Consider the following 26,285-nt stretch of genomic DNA (forward strand, 5'->3'; position numbering starts at 1 on the left):
CCGCTCTTCGGGCGAGCTCCGCGTGCACACACCCTAGCTTTCACAAGAACTGGAAGAGCGGGCCAGGCCTGCGCCGCGGACTCGGTGGGCCCTGCCCCTCCGCCATCCCCTGGATGGGTTAGTACCACCCTCTTAAAGAAGCCGGGGAAGGAGGGGACCAGCCCCAGCAGTGAGCGCTAGCAAGGCTGGAGGCACGGTCCTCATTTGCAATTTACAGTAGGAAGGGAGACCTGGAAAGAAAGACTACAGATCTACGATCTTATTCTAAGCCTCCGTGGATTGTGATCTCTAGGGTTCTGTAAAACTGGCTTGGGAAATCGAATATATCACTCGATTGATTTTTAAATACGGATAGTGTAGTAGGAAAAAGCTCAGTGCGTGCGTGACAAAAAGGAGTTTTGTAAGAAAAATTATTCTTTTGTAGATGTGTACCAGGAATGGCGATTTAAAAAAAAAAAAAAAGTACTTCTTTATGTTAAGTCTGGTAAAGAAAGTTTGAGAAACGCTGTACTTTGCAAAGGAACATTCAGAAACAACAATCGTGCGTTGTATTAATGCTGGCCTTCCTCCCAGAAGCAGCCGGGCTTTACAGATTACAGCATTCTTCTCCTGTCCCACCCCTATCATGCAGAAATTGTTACCCCTAACATTCAGTCTAGCGCGTGCACAATAACTTAATGAACGGCTGTTTTCAGTTGAGGAAACTGGAGGGAAGCAAGTGTCAGTCAGAAAGGAAGCTTATAAAAACCTCACCCAAAACAAACACGTTTTAAAGTTGCCTACGCTTAAAGTAGCCAATGAAACAGTGGTGCCCTACGGGTTGTCTCAGTGTGAATGTGTAGCTGTCTAAAGAACGACAAAGAGCAGCCACAGTGGCCGTGTGCTGTGTACAGGTGCTCAATAATCAGTCAAAAATCTGTTACACAGAAGTAGAGCCTCTACCAAATCCTCCGTATGCCGTTCGTGTATTTCCCAGTACCCTGGAAATCATTTAGGTAATTAGGTATGCCTGGCACAGAGAATACAAGTGTGAACAATCAATCCCTTATTCTCCAGAGGCTTGTACAGAAGAAAAACATGAAGGAAAGTACAGATGACTTAGAAAAAATGAACTAAGTGCTATGAGAATACCAATAAGAAATTTTAGAATTTTTTTCTTTCACTTTTAACTAAGGCTTGACAAATACAATGATTTCAAAGCTACATCCTAAGGCCAAAGTAGTCTACTAGCAGATGTGGGGGGTGGGGGGAGTTGGGGGTATAGAGGTGACCTTTGTTCACATTGTATTAAAGAGTGTGTCTGTATATTCGATTGTTAATTGCTAATGATGAACTGCAGTGAGCTAAAACGCTAACAGATTCTGATATTGTCGTTGCTACTTAGGAATCTCCTGTCTCAGTGTTGTGTAAAAAATTACTCCCCAGTTATCTCTGATTGGTTAATAAAAAAGCTGAAGAGCCTGTGACTGGGCAGAGGAGACAGTAGGCGAGACTTCTGTTCCCAGTCTTGGGGGCGGGGTGGGAGGGCAGAGATTGGGGGGTGGGGGGAAGGAAGAGCAGAAGGGAGAGCAGTCTCTAGGCCATGAGGAGTGGACATGAGGACAAGAGATGGACCGGCTAGATGGCAAGAAGCATTGAGCACATGGCTGGGAACTAGCTAGACTAACTTAGACTAGACCAATATCTGCCAATTATGATGCTTGAAGCTTATTAATAAATGTAATATGTCTCTGTACTGAAAAACAACAACAACACTTTAATTCCAAAGGGGGACAGCATTTCACTAGTGGGCTGCAGTGTAGTGTTAAAGTGTTGGGAACCTGAGGAGAGAATGAGTTTATAATAATGAAAAGAGATGTTTCTAAAACTGATTGAAAACAACTATGAGGAAATAGATTTCAAAACATTCAGAAAAAAAAAAAAACAAAGATAAAAATAATCCACTGGCAAGCTATTCTACAAAATACTCTTGCTCAAGAAGCATGGAAGATTCTAAGGGGCAGGAAGAGGAAACAAAGAAGGCAGGGAAATTATACAGGCTGCAATGTCTTCTAGTTGTTCATATGCCTGACTGATAAAAGACACCGAGCTTTACCGAGCTGATGCAAAAAAAGACACCAAGACACCACACAGCAGAAAGACCATAGTCTACACTTAGAGGAAAAGTTTAACTCTACATGAAGTGGTGCTTGAGAGACTTAAAGAAAATCAAATCTACTTCCAATATTAAACCTGAGTTGGTAAGTAGACCCCAAGTCCTATTTCTTTGGAAGCACAGATCTTAACTCAGTGCAGAGTATTGTATCCATAAACCCCATGTCTCTAAACTGAGGCCTGTCTTAGTTTGAGTTTCTATTGTAGTGTTGAAACACCATGAGCAACAAGCAAGTCAAGAGAGGAGAGAGTCTAATTGCCTTACACTTTCACATTGTAGCCCATCATTGATGGAAGCCAGGACAGGAACTCAAACAGGACAGGCACCTGGAGGCAGGAGCTGATACAGAGGCTGTGGAGGAGTGCTGCTTACTGGCTTGCTTGCTCATGGCTTGCTCAGCCTGCTTTCTTGTAAAATCTAGGACCAGCAACTCAGGGTTGGCACCAATCACAATGGGCTGGGCCCTCCCCCATCAATCACTAATTAAGAAAATGCCTTAGAGACCTGCTCTTATGGATTTTATGGAGGCATTTTGTTAACTGAGAGTCCCTCAGATGACTCTAGCTCGTGTCAAACTGACGTAAAACTTTCCAGCACAAACCACTTCTCTCAGTCAAACTCAGGGCATTCGAATCCTCCAAGAAGAAGGGAGTCTACTCTTCTTTGTGATACAACCTCAGAACAACAAAGCTTGGGATTATACAAGGGAAAGTAATTCCTCAGCGCTATTATCGGATACGCAATTTTTCAGCTTGACATTTCATCATAACAAGTAAATATAAGAAAGAGAAAACAGGATCTTATTAAGCAGTCTCTAGGAGATCTGACGTTTAAAGAATCTGAGCTGCTTAGAACAGGGGAGATAGGGGACATATGGAGTTGGAGAATCAAAGAAGAAGGAAAAATGTGATAGCCGCTTCTCTCGATTGTTCTCCTCAACTTTGCCTCCTGATGTCCTAGTCTCTGGCCTCTCCTTTACTTCAGAGCTGGAACACAGAGTAACCTGATAGTATGTGACTCTCAACTGAGATCCTAATAGTACGACTTTTGCTTTGATCTCCTGGACTGCTTTCTTTTTTGTTTGTTTGTTTTATGTTTTGTGGTTGTTTGTTCGTTTGTTTGTTTGCTTCAAGTCAGGATTTCTCTTGTACTCCTGGCTGTCCTGGACTCACTTTGTAGACCGGGCTGGCCTCGAACTTACAATGATCTGCCTGCCTCTGCCTCCCAGGTGCTGGGATTATAGGAGTGTGCCACCATGCACGGCTCCTGGACTGCTTTCTATAAAGGGAGCCAGCTGCTGTGGAGAATTCTCTGGATGCCCCTAGAGAAGCTAGGCCCAGCCTGACAGTCTCCTCACAAACAGACCTCTCTCTGCAGTGAAAACTTCAGAGAGCTTCCACCTCACGATGATTCCTACCATACAACCCAGTTAAGATGCTCCTAAGCTCCTGACTCTCCCAGGCTGTGGAGATAGTACATGTTTACTGTGTTAAGGCACTAAGTTTGGAGTGTGATCTTTTTACAACTGATTGATCTGGGTCAATCCTTAAAAAGAAAAAAGGAAAAAAAAAAAAAACTGGTACATAGGAGATTTAGAAGAAGTAGTGGGATCAAAACTACAGAAACAAAAATCAATCAGATTGAGGAAGATGGGGATAAGGCTCAGGTTAGAGGAGGGGTGTGAAATGAGAGGAAAGACGGCAGTGTTTAGTATCAACTTGTGGAAGGCATGAAGTGCCAAGTTAACAAGGTGTGATACATTCTGCATGCAAGGATAGGTATTATGTTCACCACGAAAAGTTTGGAGGGAGGTGAGTGCCTCAGCTTTGATTTAGGGTAGAACATTCTTATGGCGCATGAAGCGAGACTAAAGGAGGAACTACCAAGCTGAGAGACCAGTGTACACACACACACCCCATGCACGATGCGCGTGCATGAAATATCTAGGTAAAAGGTAATGAGAACAGAGTCAAAGCAGCATCCAAGCAAATAGCAAGAGAAGGAGTCTGTGGATTTAATTTAGATAGAGGATAGGCAGTACTGTTAATTCGTAGGAAGAAAACTTTAATTGACTGTGATATCTCCTGGCTGGCTGAGAGAATAATATTTCCCCAAAGTCAAAGGCGTGGAAGTGGTGCATACTTGTTATGAAGGATAATGAGATGCAAATGAGCAAGCCTCTTACTGTTTTCTCATCACCGGGATAAGCTCCAGGAGTCTCTACATCCACGTGAAGCCGGTTGAGAGAGAAGTTCTGGCTGCCTTTCCGAGCCTCCCACTCCAGGAGATAGTTGACACTCCAGTTGCTTCATCGCTGGAATGTATTATCCTTTCTGCCTTAGGTTACCAGACACTCTACACTAGCATCCCCATGTCGACTCGGTGCATCCCTACAAGATGCACTCTCTTTTCCAGTTTCTGGTAGGATCCTTTGAGTCACCTCAAACTTCAGTCTCAATTCAAGTTTTCACCAGAGTCGTGAAGCCCTCCACCAATGAAGGCAATGGTGTGTAGAGCCTGTTCTCCACCGAGGAGAAAAGGAAGAAGAAAATGCATCATTGATATCTCAAGAAGTTATCTTGTGAGTCATGCGTTGAGGGCACACCTACAAGTAAATGAAACTGCCCTGCCCTCCTGAGATTAACAATGCGAACAAAGATGACAATCAAAAGGGAAATGTAATAAAAGCTATGCTGGGTATATAATCACATTTATATATGAATCTGCAAAAGGGAAAAACTAATCCAAGTTAGGGACGTGCAAGAAAACCAGTTTATGGTGCCAGATGTTTACTGTAATCTTTGCATTAATTTCACTTTGCTACACCCGCACTTGAATGTTCAGTTCCTTCCATTTTGGAACTCAGGTACAGAGCAAAGTGTTAGCCGTAATGTTCCTCCAGCAACTCAACAGCCTCAACCCAACACTCCTTAAAAACCTCAACAGTGCTCAGCTTGACTGGTTGTTCAATTCAGTATTCTCTTTTGAGGACCTGGATTGCTGCAGTGAGCCCACCTATGACTGGATTCTTCACTGGGCTATGTCAGGTCTCCTTCCTAGAAACAGAATGTTGCACAGTACCCACCTCAGATTGAAATCCTGCCCCACAGTCTTCATAAGTCATGGGCCCACTATCCGACTCCCACGGTCTCCATCCCTTCTCACCAGAATGAAAACAATTGCATAGTGGAAGACAGAGACTCATATATTCCAGGCTGGCCTTTACTTCTCTGTGTAGCTGGGGGGTGACCTGGAACCTCTGGTTCTCCTGCTTCTAAGGACCGGAATTACAGGCTTGCACACCATGCTCAGTTATGTTGTGCTGAGGATCAAACATTTCTGGATGTTAGGCAAGCACCACGCTACATCCTCAGCCTAGAAGAAAGAAAATGATGCCAGGTAGCTTTAAAGTAAAATTTATACAAAGTCCAAAGGAGTCTTTATTATTTTCATTTTTTAAATTTTTTTGTTTGTTTTTTGTTTTTCAAGAAAGGGTTTCTCTGTGTAGCCTTGGATGCCATGGACTCGCTTTGTAGATCAGGCTGGCCTCGAACTCACAGCGATCCACCCGCCTCTGCCTCCTGAGTGCTGGGATTAAAGGCATGCGCCACCACCGCCCAGCTCCAGTTTTTAATTTTTTTAAAACTATAAAACCAGAATTTCACCAATATAACTACATGTTATAGTGATGATACATTTTGTGATAAGAAACATATAAAGTGTCCTATGGTGAAATATGTATATACATTAACTCATACTGAACTACCTGCCTTGTCTAGGTCATAAAATGTGTTAAAGACCTATTAGTGTGGTTCCTGTCTTTAGGGAGAAAAGACAGAAGTCCTCAGCAGGTGAAGGGAGTAAGGAACACCTGAGGATGAGCATCGTAGCAGCCACTGTCAGGGTCTTGCTACATTCTGATTCAGGAAGAAATTCTTTTATCTCGATTTGCCCTAGCCTTAAGTTCCCTGGACGTGGCACTTCTCTATAATACACGGGACCTGATTGTGTCAGTCTGGCATCTAAAATCCTTCGGCTCCTTCCCATCACGTTAAGAATAAATTACAGGGCCTGGGAGATGGCTCAGTGGGTCAAGTGCTTGCTGTACCTGTGTGAGAGCCTGAGCTTAGATCCAAAACCCGTGTAAAGCAGGGCACAGTAGTGTTTCTATAATCCTCTATATCCTGCCTCAAACTAGATAAGAAGGCAAGACCCAATACTCTAAATTGTCCTCTCCACAGGCATGCCATGTGGACACACATACCCACACAGATTTTTAAAAGGACAAAGAACTAGGTGGCTCGTGCCCATGCTATTTGGTAAGCTGAGGCAGGAGAGTAGCTTGAGCCCAGGAATCTGGCCAGCCTAGGCAGCACAGTGTGAGTTTCATCTCAAAACAAAGCCCAATAGAAAGGGGGAAAAATACAAACATCTTAACCACCCAGCAACCCCTCTAGTGCTCACAAATGTGTGTCTAATCTGGCCCTTGACTTCCTCTTTTCCTCCAGCCACGGGGGCTTTTCACTCAGTAGTCCACACTCTGCCAACATTGCATTCTCTGCAACATTTGATGTAATCTCCTGTTGCGTCCCAGTGCTGTTTGTCTTCAGCTTTTGTGTGTCTTCTCTGTCTTTTCCTATCCTCAAGTCAAGATAGACACCCACCTGATTCCTCTACAAAGCAGCTATAGTTCCGTACCATACGAACTTACTTACTCATCTTCTGCTTCCTTCAAATTCCTCAGGGAAAGGGACGCAGTTTTGGTTGGTTTTGTTTTTGTTGTTGTCTTTGTTTTGTTGTTTTCCTATAACAGGGTAAATAGTTAATATGTCAGGCTGTTTGGGCCGAAGAACCTCTGTTACAGCTTCTCGGCTCTGTCAGCGAACAATGAAAGTACATGAACAGACTGTGTTACACCAGAACATGATTACAATAAGAGCTTGATTTCAATATGGTCTCATGCATGATGAAACACTGTTTTCCAGTCATCGCATCCAAAGCTGAACGCGTTGGTGCATTCAGGAGTTGGAGGCAGGAACATCAAGAGTTCAAGGTTGCTACACAACAAAAGTAAGTTCAAAGTCATGCTTGGCTACATACGTAGCTAGTTCTTGTAGGTAGGATTTGAGGAGGGAAAGGGAGGAGAAAAGAGGAGGGAAAGAGGGAGGGAGGGAGAACGTCAAAGTGATTCTTTCCTTAAAGGCTATATACACACAGGAGGTGAGGCCGGATTTGGCTGAACAGCAGTAATTTGCTATTTCATTAGGGACACAGATGAGCTGGATATGAAACAGCTGTCAGGAGCAACCATTGACCTAGATTTCTTTTGTTTTCAGCCTAGCTACATATTACTTTTATGGACTGGATAATATTAGGCAAGATATGTCACTGTGTTTGTTTTCTCATCAGTAAAATAGTGCCTACTTCGAAGGGTTGTTATGGGGAATAAATGCTTGAGTTTGTATGACAGTTGAGCAGTGGTTAGCACATAGAAAGCCCTATAAATAGAATCAAGTACCATTAGTGCTTTGATAATATCTTGCCCCAGGGTAGACACTCAGTGTATTCCTATATAATATATTAGAAAATATTGAGAGGAATTATCGCATAAGCAGTTGTTTTAAAAGACACAAAAATGATCATTGAAGGCATAAAAATATGTGAGATGACTGGAGAGCTTGCTTAGTGGGTTAAAGTGCTTGTTGTTTATACAGAGGACCATGATTCCGTTCTTGGCACCATCTGTAACTCAAGTTCCAGGGGATCTGATGCCCTCTTCTGGACTCTATTGACACTACATCGATGTACTGCACATAAAAACATGCACGCAAAACAAACAAACAAACAAAAAACCACTCAGAAATATGTGAGATAAGTAAGAGTCAAATAAGAATACAGTTAAGAGTGATGGAAAAATAACTACTCTTTATTGCAACCTGATTTTTATATTAATTCTCAAAATACTAATTTCCTCCTTCCCCTAACACTGTTTGCCAGCATTATCCTGGATTTCACATCTTTTCCAGCCCATTGACCTCACCTGGCCAGCCTTCCTACACTGCCTCTCCCTGGGTAATCTCTGTTCCAAACAGACCCGTGCTCCAAATAGTCCATACTCGTTTATATCTTTGATCATGTGACTAGTCATGCCTGCAAGGCCCTTCTCTCAGGTCTCTGCTGTCTAAATCTTACCATGGGAGAAGATGAAGATTCTCAAAGCATGCATCAGATCACACGTGTTCTGCTGAAAACCTTTCTATAATCTTCCCTGAGTTAGACTGAAGCCCATCTCCTTGCCAAGGCTAGGGTTCTTTCTAGGCTGTGGCCATCACCTCCCATTGGCTTTCCTTATTAGCATGCTTTAGCCTCCTACTTTTTCAAATGTGTTCATCTGCTTGCATCTTGGGGACTGAATAAGTTAATATTTGTAAAGTGTTTGTAAGAAAGTTTGACACACGGTAAATATTCCCTAAATATCACCAAAAGGTGAAATGAGGTAAAAAGAAACATATGTATATTTACAGATTTATACTTTATTGATTTTGTTTGTCTGGAAAAGGTTGACAAAATAAACCCTTTATGTAAAACATTTGCTAACTTCTGTCCTAGAAAATCAATCATAACATTACCTGAAATAATAAAAGATTTATGAAAAGTAGTAGGATATAAAATGAATGTGCAAAAAAGATATTTTTGTATACAAATAACAAGTTTTAAAATGTAAGATGATAAAGCTCCATTTTTAATAACAATTTTTTTCAAAACCTGACAACAAATGTTCAAAATCTATCTGAAAAAAAATTATAAAACCTTCCTGAAAGACACAAAAGGAGACTTAACAAATAGCAAGATGTTCTTAGCCCCTAGCTAGGGTGTTTCAATATCATCCACACGTTAGTTCTTCCAATATTGATTTATAAAGTCAAAGCAATTTTTTAGAAGAAATCCAGTGAACTGCTGGATGTGGTGACACATACCTCGAATCTCAGAACTTGAGAAGTTCTATGCAGGAGGGTCAGGAGTTCAAAGCTAGTCCTTCACTACCTGGTTAGTTTGACCTCAGCTTGGGCTACATGACACTGACTCAATTACACACACACACACACACACACACACACACACACACACACACACATTCAATAAGCTTTTTTTATGTAGATGAGAAAAGCTGATCTTCTAAGGATAAAGAAAAAAACATTCAAGAATACTTACAAAGGGAGGACCTACTTCTATCTGATAGCAAAACATAGCGAAGAGCTTTGTAGCTGATATTAGAAAAGACAGTCCAACAGCCTAAGGTAGACTAGAAGTGAAATAAGGTGCACATACATATTTAATGTATGCAAAGATAGTATGCATGTCTCATAATTTAAGCAAAGATAACTGCCTCTTCATAGTTTGTTTACTTATGTTGAGGCAACTAGGTAACCATTTGAAAAGAAAAGGAAGTCCACTCATTACTACATTGCAGATAGAAGCCTAACACCCCAGCCCGGCATGGTGGTGCACACCTTTAATCCCAGCACTGGGGAGGCAGAGGCAGGTGGGTTCGTGTGAGTTCAAGGCCAGCCTGGTCTACAAAGTGAGTCTAGCACAGCCAAGGCTACACAGAGAAACCCTGTCTCAAAAAAAAAAAAAAAAAAAAAAACAAAGAAAAAAAAAAAAAAAACTATCATTTAACCAGTAGTATATGCTTTTGTGTTGTTTTACTTTTTGCAACCTTCGGTAAATCATAAATAATTTCAAAATAGAAAGAAAGAAAGAAAAGGAAAAAGAGAGAAAGAGAAATAGAATTTAAAGAGTTATTTACAAATGTCCCTGGCAGCTATAGGAATCAGCATTCTCTATAGGAATAGAACCCACTGAATTTATTAAACTGGCTCACACAATATGGGCTGGAAAATCCAACAGTAGCGGTCTACACAGTGGAGAGGCTTAGAACTCAATAGCTACTCACCCAGAAGGCTGGGTGCCTCAGCAGCCCTAGCTGGCACCAAAGGCCTATAGAATGCCCAGAGAGCTTCTGATCATCAGTCTGCACTGGACAGCTTAAGGAACTTGATTCCAATGCCAGCAAATGGTAGTAGTAGCAGCAGCAGCAGCAGCAACAGAGTAGATAATCTTACCAGCAAGAAGCAAAAGCAGGAAGTTTGTATTGCTATTGCCTTTGGTCCACCAGCACCCACCTCCACCCCCCACGCCTCACCCCCACCCCAGAGGTGAAAGGTAAGTCCCTATTACTGATGACGCCATGCCCTTCAGAACCAGGACCCAGAGACCCCTGAGCTGGAAGTGAGCTGAATTCTCCCTCCCCGAGGACTAGCGTTCATGGTATCAGAAGGAGCCGTGCAAGCTTCCAAAGGAGAGAATCAAGCAACAGTCCTAGCTATGATGCCTATGAACCAACCACATGAGTGACAAGCCTGGCACAACAACCCTAGGGATGTGGCAGTAGCACACACGCCCTGGTGGTAACCAATCACTCTCTAATACAATCTCAAGGGGGAGGGGAAGCAGCATTGCTTTTCCCACTGACCTCTTTGGATCTGTATTACCCCGGAAGGCGCTGCATACCCTGAAGGTGGGCCTTCCCCCTCAGTCAGTCCTTCCAAGAAAACCCTCACAGACTCATCCAGTTAAGGTGTATCTCTTAACTAATCCCAGATCCCATCAAGCTGACAGCCAAGATTAGCCATCACAACAGTTTTACTTAATACAGCTTAAAAGGAGAAACATCCCCAGGGTCTATTAGCAAGACAGTGGGCACTTCGTGGTTCATCTATACAATGACAGACAATTTGGTGACCCTGGAGTGTAAGACCTCACAAAATTAGTGCATAATGTAAGTCAAAAAGGGGCTTCTTTGGGAAATGAGTAAAATCCTCTTGAGAAATGGCATGACAGGACTTTCTGGAGTGATGGAAATGTTTTATATTATCTTTGCAAGGGGGAGAGGTGGTTTCTTATAATACCCAAAGTCATCAAATTGAGCACCCAAGATCTATGTCTTTTAGGGTATGGAAACTCTAACTCTACATAGGTAATGAATGAGTAAACGACTTGACTATGCTTCCTTACACACACACACACACACACACACCGAGCCATTCTTTTATTAATTATTTATATTCATAGCTAATAAATCTATCTATCTAATACTGGGGATTGAAACCAGGGTCTCAAGCACGCTAGGCAAGTGCTCTACCAGGAAACTGTATCTCTAGCTCACTGCTCATGTTTTCTAAGATGAAAAGGCTTAGAGTAAATCAAAATACATAACAAATTGTATCCACTTAAATACCCATGAGATCTGGTAAGACCATTTGCTGATATAGCCATGCTCCGTGAAACACCCAGAGTACTTAAAACTATGGAAGAGAAATGATTATCTTAAGAAAACATGAGAAGAAATGCAATCTATCTCAAATGTCCCTCACATAGCCTTTAGAATAGTTAAGAATGCCCTCTAGGATGTATAGTTAATGTCAAAAACTTTCTAATCTAAAAAGATGCCTGCAATGGGGTAGGGGGTGGGACGGATGGGGGAAGGTATTACTTTACACATAAGGAATGGCAGCTCTCCCTCAAACTGGGGCCTGTTTGGGCACCACTTTGTGTTGGGTGTGTTGCCTGGGCCAGCCCACGTTGGGAATCAGGGTTGTGACTGTACATGTTAGCAAGTTCCTTTCCATTCAAGTATGGCTCCTTGACAGTACAGAAAGTAGTTGTTTTACTCAAACAATAAAAGGATTAACTCAGAGAAACAAAGTTGCATAATGGTAGTGTGTGTTTAAAGCCTGTGTTGGAGGGGCTTGAGAGATGACTGAGAAATCAACAGATCTTGTGGCGGTTTAGAAGACCCAGGTTCCAGTTCCCAGCACCCTCATGGTGGCTCACAATCATCTTCTTAAAAAAATCATCTGTGCTATATTTCAAGTACCCTTGGCCATCTCCATAAACAAGCTTGACAGACAGCAGTAGGCCTTCCTCTAGATGCTGGGAAGCTGAAAACTGGCAGGCCCTGGCTAGAACCCTGCCTAATCCTGTGATTGCTCCACCTGGAAAGTGAGAAAGCCACTGTTGCTCTGTCTCCCAGAACCACCTCTTGTCATTATAATTACCAGGCAAATCAGGAGTTTCTCCCTCTGTCCAGTCTTAAGACCTGCACTTTCAAGGACATGCATCTTACTAATGATTTTTTTTTTTAATATTTACTTTTATATGTATAAATGTTTTGCTCTTGTGTAAGTGCACCATGTGTATGCAGTGCCCTCAGAGGCCAGAAGAGGGCGGCAGGTTCCCCGGGGAACTGAAGCTAAAATGTCCTGGGACCCTGAACCTCTGCTATAACAGCAGCCTGTACTCTGCCTCTGAGTTCTCTCTCTAGACCCTCATGTTTCTTTCATGGTTCTAGAATGCTGTTTTCTTGCCAGTGTTTAAATCTTTGTAAAACTACGAGTTCCATAAGATTTCTGCTGTGGCCTTCTGGCTGCTAAGATCCTTGTTAACCCCTGCTAAATTTCTACTGCAGCCTGATTGGAAAGGATTTTCATTTGTTTATTTGTACAGGTCTGGTTTTTTGTTTTTGTTTTTGTTTGTTTGTTTGTTTGTTTTGCTTTGTTTATGTGCTTGCTCACTCACTGGCTTTAAAGAGCTTTCTGTGGTATAATATGTGAGATAAAGCCATCTGGAAGGAGACACATTAGTGCTCACCTTCGGTAGCTACGGCAGCTGAGGTCGCCATACGGCACTTAGCAGCTCACCCGCAGTTGCTCTGCAGACGGATCTGAATGCAGGCCCCGCCTCGTCAAAGTGGAAAGAATCATGTTCTGGGAGTCTTAGTTCCACCTCCAGCTTTGTCATGGTGATTATATGACCTTATTTTTTGGCTCTGAACAGAACCAGGAGTGACAGAAAAAAACTAAGTAGTGGTCCCTTCCCAGAATCAATCTTAGACTCTTTGGCTATGAAAAAAAAAAAAAAAAAAAACCTGTGGATTGAGAAGTCCAAGTGTCAGCACAGGAACTCAGCAGTGGGCATTAAAGCAGATAATCTCTCACATATTCATATACAAGTGCCACCTAGAAAGGTTTATTTTACATACCACATATTTCTCTACCACTAAACAAACAAAATGCTTTTCTTTTATGCAGTTAAAAAAGAAAATTATAAAATATAAGCATGTTAGACAAGTTGGTTCCTAATGCCTTTTATGGCTAAAAATTGTTCTCATAAATTTTGGGCTTAAGAGAGGAGGTTCACTACAAAGGAGCTACACTAGTGTGGTTGTGTGACGAACAGTTGTCCCCATAGGCTCATATATTTGAATGTTTAGCTACCAGGGCGTGGCCTTGTTGGAGAAGATGTGGATTTTTTTTTTTTTTTTTTTTTTTGAGGAATTGTGACCCTATGGATGAGCTCTGGGCTTTCCGATGCTCAATGTAGAACTCTTAGCTTCTTCTCCTGCACCATGTCTGCCTTCATGTCACCATGCTCTGTAGTGGCTGGAAACATGTTTTTGTTTTGATCCCAAGTGTGGGATGTGAAACAGACTTGTGTAAGTGTGTGCAGTGTTTATCTGCTGGAAACAAACTTGTGAGAAGACATGTGGTGTTTGTCCACTAGAAGACGAACTGCCTCTTGTGGGGCGTGGTCTTTGTCAACTGATAAACATCCCAGTACGGACCCTAAGAGGATATATATGTATGAGCCCCAAAACAAGTGGTTTTGGCTTTTTGGTCTTGGCATCATTCCTCTTGTTTGACTGGTTGTCACTCTATTCTAGACACTCCTAGAGAGAAACACTCCAGAGACCAGGTTCTGGGTTCCAGCTGCTGCTCCAGATTCCAGCTGCTGTGGTTACAATCATCTTTGCTGAATTGCTGGTTTGCTGTTTAACAGGTCTGTTGAAATCCTGACTACAAAGGGTGGAATTGCTCCAAACGTCTCCTGTTCCCATTAACCTCTTTTCTCTCCTATCTAGGTAGGTGAGTTGGAAGTGAGTTATAAGCATTAAAGAACCCCAAATAGAGTAGATTTGAAAAAGTTAAAAGCCTACAATGCTCCCTGCAATGATGATAAGGGACTAAACCTCTGAAATTATAAGCCAGCCCCAGTTAAATGCTTTCTCTTGTAAGAGTTGCCATGGGCATGGTGTCTCGCGGTGTCAGCAATGAAACAGTGGCCAAGATGACTAGGGACTTTAGGAAGTTGGCACTGCTCTGTTTGGTGCTACAGCGGTGAAAAGCAGGATCACATCTTTGATAATAATGTATTGATTGCTTTATCACAAGCAGTAAAGTTTACCATAGACAAAGGAAAGAAAAAAACATCAGGCTGTTGAAACTCTCAACTCTCAGGATGGAATGTAGACCATACAAATGAATCTTAACAGTACAGACAAGTTCATAGGGTGAGAGAAAACCTTAGGAGTAATTTTGGAAAATAGTGTTTTGGTTTTGCTTCCCCTGCCACCCCCAACTGTATGGTTAAAGACCAAAAAAAAAAAAAAACCCAAAAACTATATAAAATATTTGTATTCTACTTGTGATTCACACATGAATACAGTTAGTAATTAAATATCCATATGTCTTTACAAGTGTGCTAGGACTGGACCAATAAAAAAAAGGTCAGCCATAGAAGTCAGGCTTCTCATTGTCAGGGAAAATAAGTTATCAGTCAGCATGCTGCCTAAAGCAAATCAAGATCTTTGAAGTGCCTAATTTCAACCAGTTAACACCTATCCTGGGAACCCCCCGCCCACTAACCCCCAGCCACCCACTCCCCGAGTACTACATAGTCTTTCTTCTCCCTGAATAAGGTTGGACTAGCTCCCTGTAGTGTTCAAACTCCTTCATGCTTCGTTGTGCTTGGGGCCTTCCAAGCTTGGCACCTCACTTTTTGCTCTTCCTGCCTTGGTGGCCTGGTGGCTAACAGCCCCCTAGGGATGAGGAGAACCACAGACATGACTTAATAAATGCTAAAATTACTGAGTCAAACTTTATCAAGGACGAGAATAGTGGCACAGATCGCCTCAAAGTCTCTATTGAAAGTCTTGTTTATTTTAACACGGGCCCACACAGTCTTTAATACCCTCCTATGAGGAGGTAAAACAGTATGTGTTCATCACTTTTTTACCACTGTGAGAGAATATTTTCAAGCAGCAATACACGACACAAGGTTTATTTTGGCTCGCGGTTTTAAAGGCTGCAATCTATGTTTCCAAGGAAGAAGCATCATGGCTGACAGGCATGGTGGGAAAGTTGCTCATTTCATGGAAAGCAAAGGACTGGCCAAAGAGAAAGGGTCCAGGGACAAAACTGAATCCTTCAGGGGTACACACCTGGTGACTCACTGCCTCTGATGAAGCCCTCCAATCCAGAGTCCATTCAGCTGTGAATTCATCAATGGATCAACCCACCAAGGAAATTGCCACCCTTATAACGCAAACACCTCTAAAGGACACCACTACCTGGGGACCAAATATTCAACATGAGGCCTTTTTGTGTGGTACTTTCATGTCTAAAACACAAACCAGACCTTGAATGTTAACTTAGTAACTCATTTCTAATGAGTACAAAGTATGAAAAAGAAGAAAGTGTAGCCATTTTACGGTTGAGGAATCTGGCAGACATCACTTTAACCAACTGGTCAAGATTGGCATTGCATTTTCAGTAATAACTTGATGGCTACCTATCATTATCATGTGTCACTGACACTACAACAAAAGGAGTTCTTCCCCTATGTGTTATTCTGAAAAAAAAAAAATCCCTCAACTCCAGATAAATCACAAGAAACTATCACTTAAACACAAACAGATATTTTCTATAAAACATCTGATGAATGCTTTTCAACAGTGTTGATGAAAAGACAAGTAGACCTGAGAAATAGTTGCAGATTGGAGACTATGTCATCACCATGACCAGATGCAGTAAATATAGTATCCCGCTAAGTCCTGGACTCAAAACAAAAATGCAAGTGAAGAAATTGGAAAGTTTAAATTGTGTGTGGTTTAGTTAACAGTCCTGTGCCAATGCCGTACATCTGGTACAGTTAACATTGGGAGAAGCCAGGTGAGGGGATGAAAGAATTTGCCGTGGTGTCCTTAAAACTTGTCTGCATATCTAAAAATCATTTCAAAATTAAGTTAGAAAGACATTGTGTTAAAATGCTTTCAGTAAGCTGGAATGTGACAGCACACACCTGCAGTTCCAGCACTTGGAAGGCAGAGGCAAATAGTCTGAGGCCAACCTGGTTTACATAACAAGTTCCATGCCAGCCAAAGTTACACAGTAAGACCCTGACTCAAGATAATAAGAAGAACCTAAAATAAAATGCTTTCAGTGTCCCAATAAAATATTATATCTAGCCAAGAGCCTTATTTTTGGACACAGAAACTAAGAAAAACAAACAAACAAAAAACCCAAAACAAAGCTAGCCCAAACAAACCCCAAAAATTGAAACAGAGAAATAGAGACCGTTGGGCCGCCCAGCCCCACCCCCGGCCCCGCCCAGACCCCCGCCCCCACCCCGACACACACACCTTTTTGTTGAACATCGGCCTTGTGCTGCCATCCTGGGTCTATCAACAGAACCTGTGAAAGTAACTTGCAAATCGTGTGAGACGGAAGTTGCTATTTTGTCAATTACTTTGCTTTTTATATCTCTGGAAGACCCACAAAACACATGTTGTTGTTCTAAGCTGGGGAACCATTTCATTTGATTCCCATCTAGGCCCCCAAACCATAGGGGAAAAATCATCATCATCATCATCATCATCACCGAAAAGCAGGTTGTTATCTTTGTGTGTCTTTCTTCCGGAGGCAGAAATGTGTAGTGGTATATTCATGTAAATTTAAAGTTTCAAGAAATTCACATAAGTTTTTTTTTCCCAAAAAAATACAAAAAAAAAAAAATCCACAAAAATATCAGATTCCTATTAGGAACTATTTCTAACAGGTGAGGAAGGAAGTGAGGAAGAGGCTGCGAGACTGCTGGGATTCATGGGTGGATGAGAGTTGATGGTTGATCCTAGCTGATCACCACAGTCAGGGTATGAGGGTGGATGATGTAGCTGCGAGGCAGCCGTGAGTAGGCAGACCCCGAGAGTCACTACTCCGAGTCACAGTGTGTGATGAGTGGTAAATTCATAATGAGGTTTTCTTCTCAGGTGCACAGTGTGAAAGGCGAAAGTGGATAATCCTCAGACCTTCCATTTATATTGGTGCATCTCACTTTGTCATCACAAAAGCCTAAAAGTGGCAGGTCCTATTATCATCCTCCGTTTTATAATTGGGAACGTGAAACATCTGGGAATTTCCCCAAAATCACACACAGGTCATACTTATCGACTGTAGGAATGGAACCTAGGATTAGGTGACTGCGGAGGATAATCCTGGTGGTCAACTTGACTACATCCTCAGTTAACTAAAACACGTGCTTCTGGACACTGCTGAGGGAGATTCCTCATCAGATTTTCTGTAGCAGGAAGACCCACCCTGAATATGGACCACACCTTCTGCAGCAGCCCAGATGAAAGAACGCTGCCACCGAGGAAGGAGCTTCGCTTTGTGCCGGCTTGCTCTCGCTCTCATAAGCAAGTACATCTATCCTGCTACCGATGCCTTCCTTCACAGATGTTAGCACCTACTTCTTGGGATTCTAATCAAGACTGAAGGTCTGCAGCTCCCCGGGAATTGTCAGTCCTCAAATGCCAGGTTGGGACTGCTCAGACACCAGCCTCTTAGACTGAGCGACTGCGGATTCTCCGTCTCCCCACCGTGAGACAGCTGTTATTGGACTCCCTAGACTCCATCCTGTAAACCAGTCTAATAGCTACCCTTAAAATATGTGTATGTATACATATTATTGGTGGGCACGGTGGCACATGTCTATAATCCCAGCACTCGGGGAGGCAGAGGCAGGTGGATCAAGCCTAGCCTGGTTTATAAAGCAAGTCCCAGGACAGCCAAGGCTACCTAGAGAAACCTTGTCTCAAAAAAAAACCAAAAGAACAAAACCTGTGTGTATAATGTGTGTGTGTGTGTGTGTGTGTGTGTGTGTGTGTGTGTGTGTGTGTGTGTAGAGAGAGAGACAGACAGACAGACACACACACACACAGAGATTCATTCTGTCAGTTCTGTAAAGAACCCTGACTAAATAGAGTGACCTGAGAGTTTGTGTCCTCAGTTTTTAGTTAACCGAGCATTAGTTAGCAGAGTCAAAAACTGAGCAGACTCGAGAACCAACAAGGAAAAGGTGGGCATAGATAGCAGAAGCAAGATTATCTGGGGTCAGGAGCACTTTGGATCCGTGTGCAGTTTTGACATAGAGTCTCATTCTGTTAACACAAGCCAACCTAGAAACGCTAAGTATCTCGAGGGGCTGGCCTCGACTCACAGTGACCCTGCGGCCTTTGCCTCCCAAGTACTGTGATTACTGAACATGAACCAACAGGCTTCCTTCCTGAGATCTGCTCCTACTGGCTAAGACTGGATTCCAGGCTTAAATGTTGGAACAAGAAAAAAAAGGGGGGGGGGGAGGATAAGAAGCGAGGACCTACACTGAGTGCCTTTGTAGGCCCACTCTAATCTCCCTCCCTGCGCCTGCAGGCTGAAGGGCACTCTAAAGGCAGAAGAGACAAGGAGAGCAAACCACAGAGAAGATCCGCAAAGTAACAAAGCTCCCCCCACCCCCCACAAGCCTATAAAAAGCCCTGCAGAGAAGGGAGAGCAAGTACCCAAAGGGCAAAAGGGGGGAAAAAGTTGATGTTGGCAAGGGCTTGGGTAATCCTGCAGGCAACAGGGCTGCTAAAGCAGACCAGGCAAAGAAAGCTGAAGATGCCAAGGAAAATGTATGATTTTCCACAACTGTACTCCTGGGGGGCTGAACAGTTTGAAATAATATTTTGATCTTGTTTTACAAAGTTGCATCCTTTTGCTTTTATTTTTGTGAGCCATCTTGTTAGTGCACAGAGCACTTTATTGTCTTATGGAGGGAGGGACAGATGTTATCCACAGACTGTCACCAGAGCTGGCTCAATGGGCAGGACATGCATGGTCTTGGAACAAAACGCCTGGTTTGGTGTGGGGAAATCCTCAGTCCATTTTTATGTCCTCTTCAACCCCGACCATAGAAATCTGCTTAACTCCCTTAAAACCAGAATCCAGCCCAGATCTGACTCCCTGCAACTGGTTTTGCCCATGTGTCAGGCAGCTAGGGCTTTGCAGTGACCCTCAAAAGAGCACTGGTCCCTTTTCTAAAAAATTGTGGCTTTTCAGGTCGATCGCTCCGGCATTTTCATCCCACTTCCTGAAAGTCTGAGTCAGCTTGTGGGAGGTAATGAAACAGCACCCTGAATGTAAACTGCCAGCCGCAAGCTCAGCTTTCCCTGACGGGGTGTCAGATGAAGACGTCACTAGATTTTATAGTGCCTTTCTGATTTTGATAAACCCACACAAGAAGGGAGTTCAAAAGTTCTTGCACGCCGCTAGTGATTGTCCGCCATGTGCTGCCTAAAGTGCAGGGAAAATGTTTGTGAAAAGCCTCTTGAATAGAGCCAGAATCAATTTGGCACAAAACAGAAAACAAAAACAAAAGTAGTGGATTCAAAAACAAAACATGCTCTTTCTCTTTCTGTCTCAGTCTGTCATTGTCACATAAGCACACACGTAAATCCTAGCAACCAACAGATAAAGTGGAGATGGTGCTACCACAGGCAGCCACACATGCCCACAGAAACAGATCCTGGCTGCTCTAATGCCAGCCTTTTAATTGGCTCTCTCCTGCCCAGACCTGGTCTGGTACCTGGCAGACTCTCCCTTAATAAAGTCAGCGAGAACGCTTTCACCTGGAAGGAGTGGTACCTGCAAGGCCTGGTGACTCTCACACCTACTGACGAAAGATCCAGAGATAAGTTTGTCTCCCCCAACTCATCTAAAACACTAGGGTCTCCTGTTACAAGTTCGCTATTGCCCGTCCTCGTCTATGGCGTGTTTTGTACTTAGTAAATCTTAGTGTGTAGTACTGAGTAAATCACTTGAATAATTCATCTGGCTTCTCTTTCCCCATACCTACCTAAGTTCCACAAGGAGATACACACACACACACACACACACACACACACACACACACACACACATCCTTTTCTTCTCCCCTTAACACTGCCCTTCAGGTCTCAGGTCAGTATCAGAGACACACAACTCTTTTTGACTGCAAAGAAGCTCAGGAGCATGGAGCTTCCTGCCTAAGTAGTCAGGGCAGCAAAAGGCGGGTCTAGCTGACCTTCTGTCCAAGTCCCAGATAGCATGTGAGTCCTCAAAACCGGCCTAACAGGCTGTCTAACTGCCACACCACCTAGTTTTGCACCGGTCCTTTCTCCGGGGCTAACTCCTACCTCCCTCTCAAGCTAGGCTAGCACGTGCTGATCAGGGCTGAAGTCTGTGCAAAGACAGGAGGTTTAGAAGTTCCTAATGAGTTTTGTGTGTATATGTCATTCGAGAGAAACGAGGCTTTAGCCAGTGTGGAACAAAGAGGGACTGGTGGAGGCTGTATAGTCCTCATATGCCTTTCCCCATCCATCCATCCTCCATCTTTTCCCGCTCTTCTCCATGTCCATAGCTTGACCTTTTTCACCGGTGCTAACTGGCTTTCCAGTTGGAGCTGACCATTGAGAAGCACTGACACAAGACTTGAAGTACAGTTTAGTGACAGGTTACCAATTCCTAGATCCAAGGCCACATTCCCCTCCAGGAAGTCTTCCCTAACACTCTCTCCTGTTCTGGTTTGAATTGGCTCTCTTCTGTCTACTTCTTCCCTGCTTGGAAACGGCAATGGCTTCCTTCTGCCGCTGGCTCCATGGTACTCTATGATCTTTGAAGGGTTTCTCTTTATCCTGTTGTATTAACGTAAATCATACTCTGATTAAACTTACCCTTAATTAACCCTTTGGGTTCCGTCTCTTTCCTCCAAGGCTCCTGACTAACACAGCAATTTAAAAGGGAGTGGATCAGCTGCAGGAAAAAGAAAGATCACAGGGACAGCTTTCTCATGAGGTGGAAGACTGGGCCTGAGACCACTCGTGAGTGAGAGATGGAATACAGATGAAGCATTCTGGAAGATGGTCATGGCATTTAGTGACTATGGCAACGATGTGAAGTGTGAAGTCACGTGACCTAGAACCACCATGTCTAATAAATAACGCTGGAGGGCAAATAGAAAAGAAGGACAAATGTAAAGCATTGAATGTCCAACTCAGAAAGTGATGTGTGTGTGTGTGTGTGTGTGTGTGTGTGTGTGTGTGTGTGTGTGTGTGTACCTGTGGGTACATGTGCACATGTATGTACATGCATGTGGAGGCCAGAGACCAACATCAGGAGACTTCCACACTTGCTATCCACCCTTATTTTCTGAGACAAGATCTCTCACTGAACCTGGGCTTTGGCTGGCTGGCTAGGCAGCCTTGGGGACCTGTCTGTTTCTGCTTCCCTAGTATTTGAGTTATGCCGTGTGCCACTGTGTGCCATTTTTATGGGGGTGATGAGGATATAAATCCAGGTCCTTCAGCTTGTTAGGTGAGTACTTTACCACCTGAGCCATCTCCCCATCCCTGTGCATCATGGCTTTTAAAGGCCTTCTTAAATCCTATAGGTACAGATGAAAATGTGACAAAGCACAGAGCCTGATTGCACACACTACAGCACTTCAGTGTTGGCCTAATGCACACACCATGAAGCTCTTTGTGCTCTGTTAAAGCTTTGATAGAGGAGTTAGAACTTAAGCCATGGGGTGGGAACATTTGAGCAAAAGAGATGGGAGCAGAATCCCATTCAGAATTTGCCAGAACAAACATCTGCTTTATCCTGCTCAAGGAGAACCAGACTTCCCCTAAATAAAAGTTTACTAATGATGACTAGATGTTTCCATTCACCTTTTTCATTTGGAGGGTGACAAACAGCCAGATTGCTCTTCTAGAGTGAGTGTAGATTTGTACACACCCAAAGGGGGTGGAGTCTGTTACAGTTTGCTTCCTGATGCTGTGATAAACACCATAGCAATAAGCAGGTTGGGCAAGGAAAGTATTTATTTCAGCCTGTACTCTCAGGTACCAAACAATCCATTACTGAAGGTAGTCAGGACAGGAACGCAGGCAACAACATACAATAGCCCAGACAGCTCTTTTTTGTTTGTTTGTTTGTTTGTTTTGTTTTGTTTCCTAGACAGGGTTTCTCTGTGAAGCCTTGGCTGTCCTAGGCTCACTTTGTAGACCAGGCTAGCCTCAAACTCACAGCAATGCGCCTGCCTCTGCCTCCCAAGTGCTGGGGTTAAAGGCATGTGCCACCACCGCCTGGCTCAACAGCTTTTCTTAAGTTGGTTACAGTACAACTAAATGTCTGGAAAGAATGTTTGAAGGCAAATTCAGCAAATTCCTTAGTCTTGAATGTTTTTTTTTTTTTTAACCAAAATACACATGATGCTTTTCTTCCTTTAGCTAGATTTAAAATAAGATCGACATCCACTAAATCACCAAGGACATGGGGTTCTAAAGTTGACTTATCTCCCTCACCTGTTTGCACACATAGGCATCCAACACTGCTTTAGGATTGGGCACTATCGTACATAAGGACACTTTCTCAAGGGAGTGCTTCTGAGAGTGACCTGGGAAAAGATGGCCAGCTCTAATTTCAGTGTGGAGAGTTTCCAAGGGTTGTTTGTTTTCTCACTGAGCTAAATCTAAAAAGTGATTCCTGTTCCCCTGTTTGCTCAGGGTCTCCTGAACTGGTTTGAGTTGTATCCTGATTCCAGACTGTCTTAGGTATGACTAAAATGTGACCAGCATGGATGCTAGGGTACCCAAGGGATAATCTTCCTGTTTGCCACCCACTCTTACAGAATACTTAGCTTACTTGTGTATGCTAATTTTTCTCTGTTAAGAAGCTGTCTTCTTTTATACTCAAATACTAACTTTCTAGACCTCAGCTTGATTGGCACTATCTGACAGGTTACAACTGATGTCAGCTCCTCTCAAAGCCTTGCTTATCTTCAAGATTTGATTGACTCCAACGTAACAAGCTTGATAAGATCTCAACATTGCACCAAAGGAAAATAGTCTGGGGGGCGGCGATGTAGGGCCAAAGGCACTGCAGAATGTGGTACTATGCATTTCAGAGATCAGGGTGAATATACTGATGTATTGGATCAAAGATGGTGACAGGAGGAAGAGGAGTAGAGGGCACAAGGTCCCTGTGCTCACAGCTAAGTACTAGGTGCTCACAGCTAAGTACTAGGGAAGCCAGGAGTGTTAACCGTGCAAGGCTGTCTTTTTAACAGAAGAGATGCACACCTGTCTTTTGCCCAGAAGGCTGGGAATGGATGTAGTTAATAGCCAGGTGACCTGAGCTATCTGTAGGAGATGGCCACACCCAAATCTCCCAGACTATATGTTTATCCCAGACTCTTCCACCCAAGATCTTTATTTTGAGCATTGTTTCTCAGTCAGCAGAACCCATCTATAGGGGAGATATCACATATGCTGCACAGCTTGATGACCTCTATAGTATCTGTATGGTCCAAGACCACACCAGAGCCTCCCCTGGGCCCTTAAGCTATAGAACCAATCTTATGGAAGAGATCACATGTGCTTTGCAAGGGTTTCAATGCAGTCACTCTTTAAGCTTTACTATGCACATGGGATTGAGATCATTTTTTACCAGGAACCTTTTTTTTTTTCCCCAAAATTGTGCTGTACTTAAATATGTCTAAAATAAACTGCTTGGGTTTTTAAATTTTTATTTCCTATTATATAAACAGACTCTGGATGTTTGAACCAACACTAGCCACTGAGTCGTGTCGAACCAGATTTCATTCCTGCCTCACAGAGATCAACACTTTGTTGGCCGCGACATTTACAGAGACCCTCAACAAGGAAACATAAAGCTGATAGGATATAGTTTATTGATTTGGGAGGGCTGCATCACAACTCAGAGTTCAATGTTTGGCAATGCCTCCTGGACCCTAACATGCTAGCATGTGTCTTTGTAGCATGTGTGTGCTAACATCTTACTGTAAATACAATGAAGATGTCAAAACTGCCTTGGCATAATAATGAGTCAGGGATCTGAAAAGTCAAGGATATGTTTTAAAAAGTTACAGTGAATGAATTATGTGTAATTAGAGAAAGTGACATCAGACAATGTACCTTAGGGGGACACAGAGGACACCTCTTTCACTAAAATGAAGACCACATGACACATTAGCTACTTTTTCTATTATCATAAATTATAGTGACAAAAGCAACTTAAGGGAGAAAGGATTTTGACACACAGCATTTTATGAAAATGTGAGGAAGTTCTGGTGAGGTGTGCAGTCAGAATGCAGAAAACAGGAAGCACCGCTGCTCAGATAGTTTCCTCCTTTTTATGTGGGACTCAAGCCCAGAGCTCAGTGTCACTTGTAGGCTGCGTCTTCCCACCTCAGCAAATCTAATCAAGACACTCTCTCAGACATGCCTGGAGGCTTTATCTACAGAATCCCTCATAGGTGTGTCCAGAGGCTTGCCAGACCCCGTCCCAGTGACAGTCAACACTAACCATCACACAGTGCTAAAGAGTGCTGGTTAACTTGAGGACCTCTGGGAGATCTCTCCTACAAGGCTGAGACTGCTGGGGGAAGGTGATGCTGTGGGATTAATGAGAGGAGATGACAAGTTTCTTGAATGGCAGGGGTTAAATGGCAGGAGTTAACTGTTAGAAGAAAGGGGGCATGGTTGTTGTATCAAAGCTAGGAAGCGAGACTGGTGGTGAATCTGTCGCCCTAACAAGTCATGGTGTTCTGGACGGTGATGGAGAGTGAACTAGAAGGTTCTTTGACTTGTCAAGGATGTGTGAACATAAACCCTCGCCGATTTTTACTGCAGGGAACATCATGCCACATTGCATTTCCAGGTACGTAGCTCAGAGCCCATCTACTGAGCTGAGTCTCCTTAAGGAAGGACATACACTACAAATGTACCTGATAAACGCTCCTGTGGTTCTCCACCTGCCGTCCTTCCCTTGCCTCCCACCCTGCTAAAAAAAAAAAAAATCTATAACTATCAGTAAATGATGCTGGCATAAAGAAAATCCCCAGGCTTCTCAAGAAGCCTATCTATAGCCTACACACACACACACACACACACACACACACACACACACACACATATATATACATATATATATATATATACATGTATATACCTATAGCCCCCATGGCTCTGTGTTGATACTGAGATAAGAAACCTGAAATACTTCCACTGTCTTCTGTTTAGAGGGCGCGAGGAAGCCAAGTGACAAATGAAGTTGTAGGACCCGCTCCCAACGGTGCATGCAGCAAATCTGTTACAACTGTCTTTCGTTATGTCTCTAGTTTATGACTATATAATTAGAATATGACTAATGGCAGAGAGTCTTCTCCAGCCCCTGGAGGAAGGGCCATTATGTGGTGTCAGCATACCAAAGGAATACTGTGTCCTGGGAAGGCCTGCAGACGTTAGCGACACCATCACACTATTCAGTGAAGTCTTTGCTGTTCAAGTTTGAAGACACTAGCTCAGAGCCCTGGCACCCACGTGAAAACCTAGGCACGGTGGCATGAATCTGTAACCCCAGCTCTGGGGAGGCAGAGATAAGTGTATCCCTCGAGCTTGCCTGCCAGCCACCTTGGGTGAGTTGGGTGAACTCCAGGTTTAGTGAGAGCTCTCGTCCCAAAAGATAAGGCAGAGGGTGACTGAGGAAGACACCAGAAACTGGCCTCAGTCTTCCACGTGTGTGTGCACACACGTGTGGGTGCACAGCGTGTAGGAGCATTGCTATCCATTATATTCTCAAGCAAGCACCGATGTAAACTCTATAAAAACTCAAAATTGTGGACCAAGGCTGGTTATGAGAGGAAAATTAATGGTGGTTTATGTCATGTCTGCTCTTTCAGATATGGTATCTCTCAGAAAGAAAGCAAGATGTCCTTTCTACCAGGTATGCTGTTATTGGTCTGGCAAGTTTGTTCCTTCTCACCCTCCATCAGTAAGGAGAATCACAGCAGCTCACTCTTCCATGGAAAGGACCATGGTACATATTTACCGTTTTATACTGGGGCTTTA

The 26,285-nt window shown here is 43.3% G+C and overlaps 1 long non-coding RNA gene across 1 annotated transcript; it reads left to right on the forward strand.

Annotated features, from left to right (window-relative positions):
• On the forward strand, positions 1 to 26,285 carry LOC127206414 (uncharacterized). The gene is made up of 3 exons (XR_007832795.1): positions 1 to 117; positions 7,141 to 7,225; positions 26,117 to 26,285. It is a non-coding gene; the product is annotated as an uncharacterized LOC127206414 (long non-coding RNA).

This window comes from Acomys russatus, chromosome 23, assembly GCF_903995435.1.
Source record: "Acomys russatus chromosome 23, mAcoRus1.1, whole genome shotgun sequence".
Lineage (NCBI taxonomy): Eukaryota > Metazoa > Chordata > Mammalia > Rodentia > Muridae > Acomys > Acomys russatus.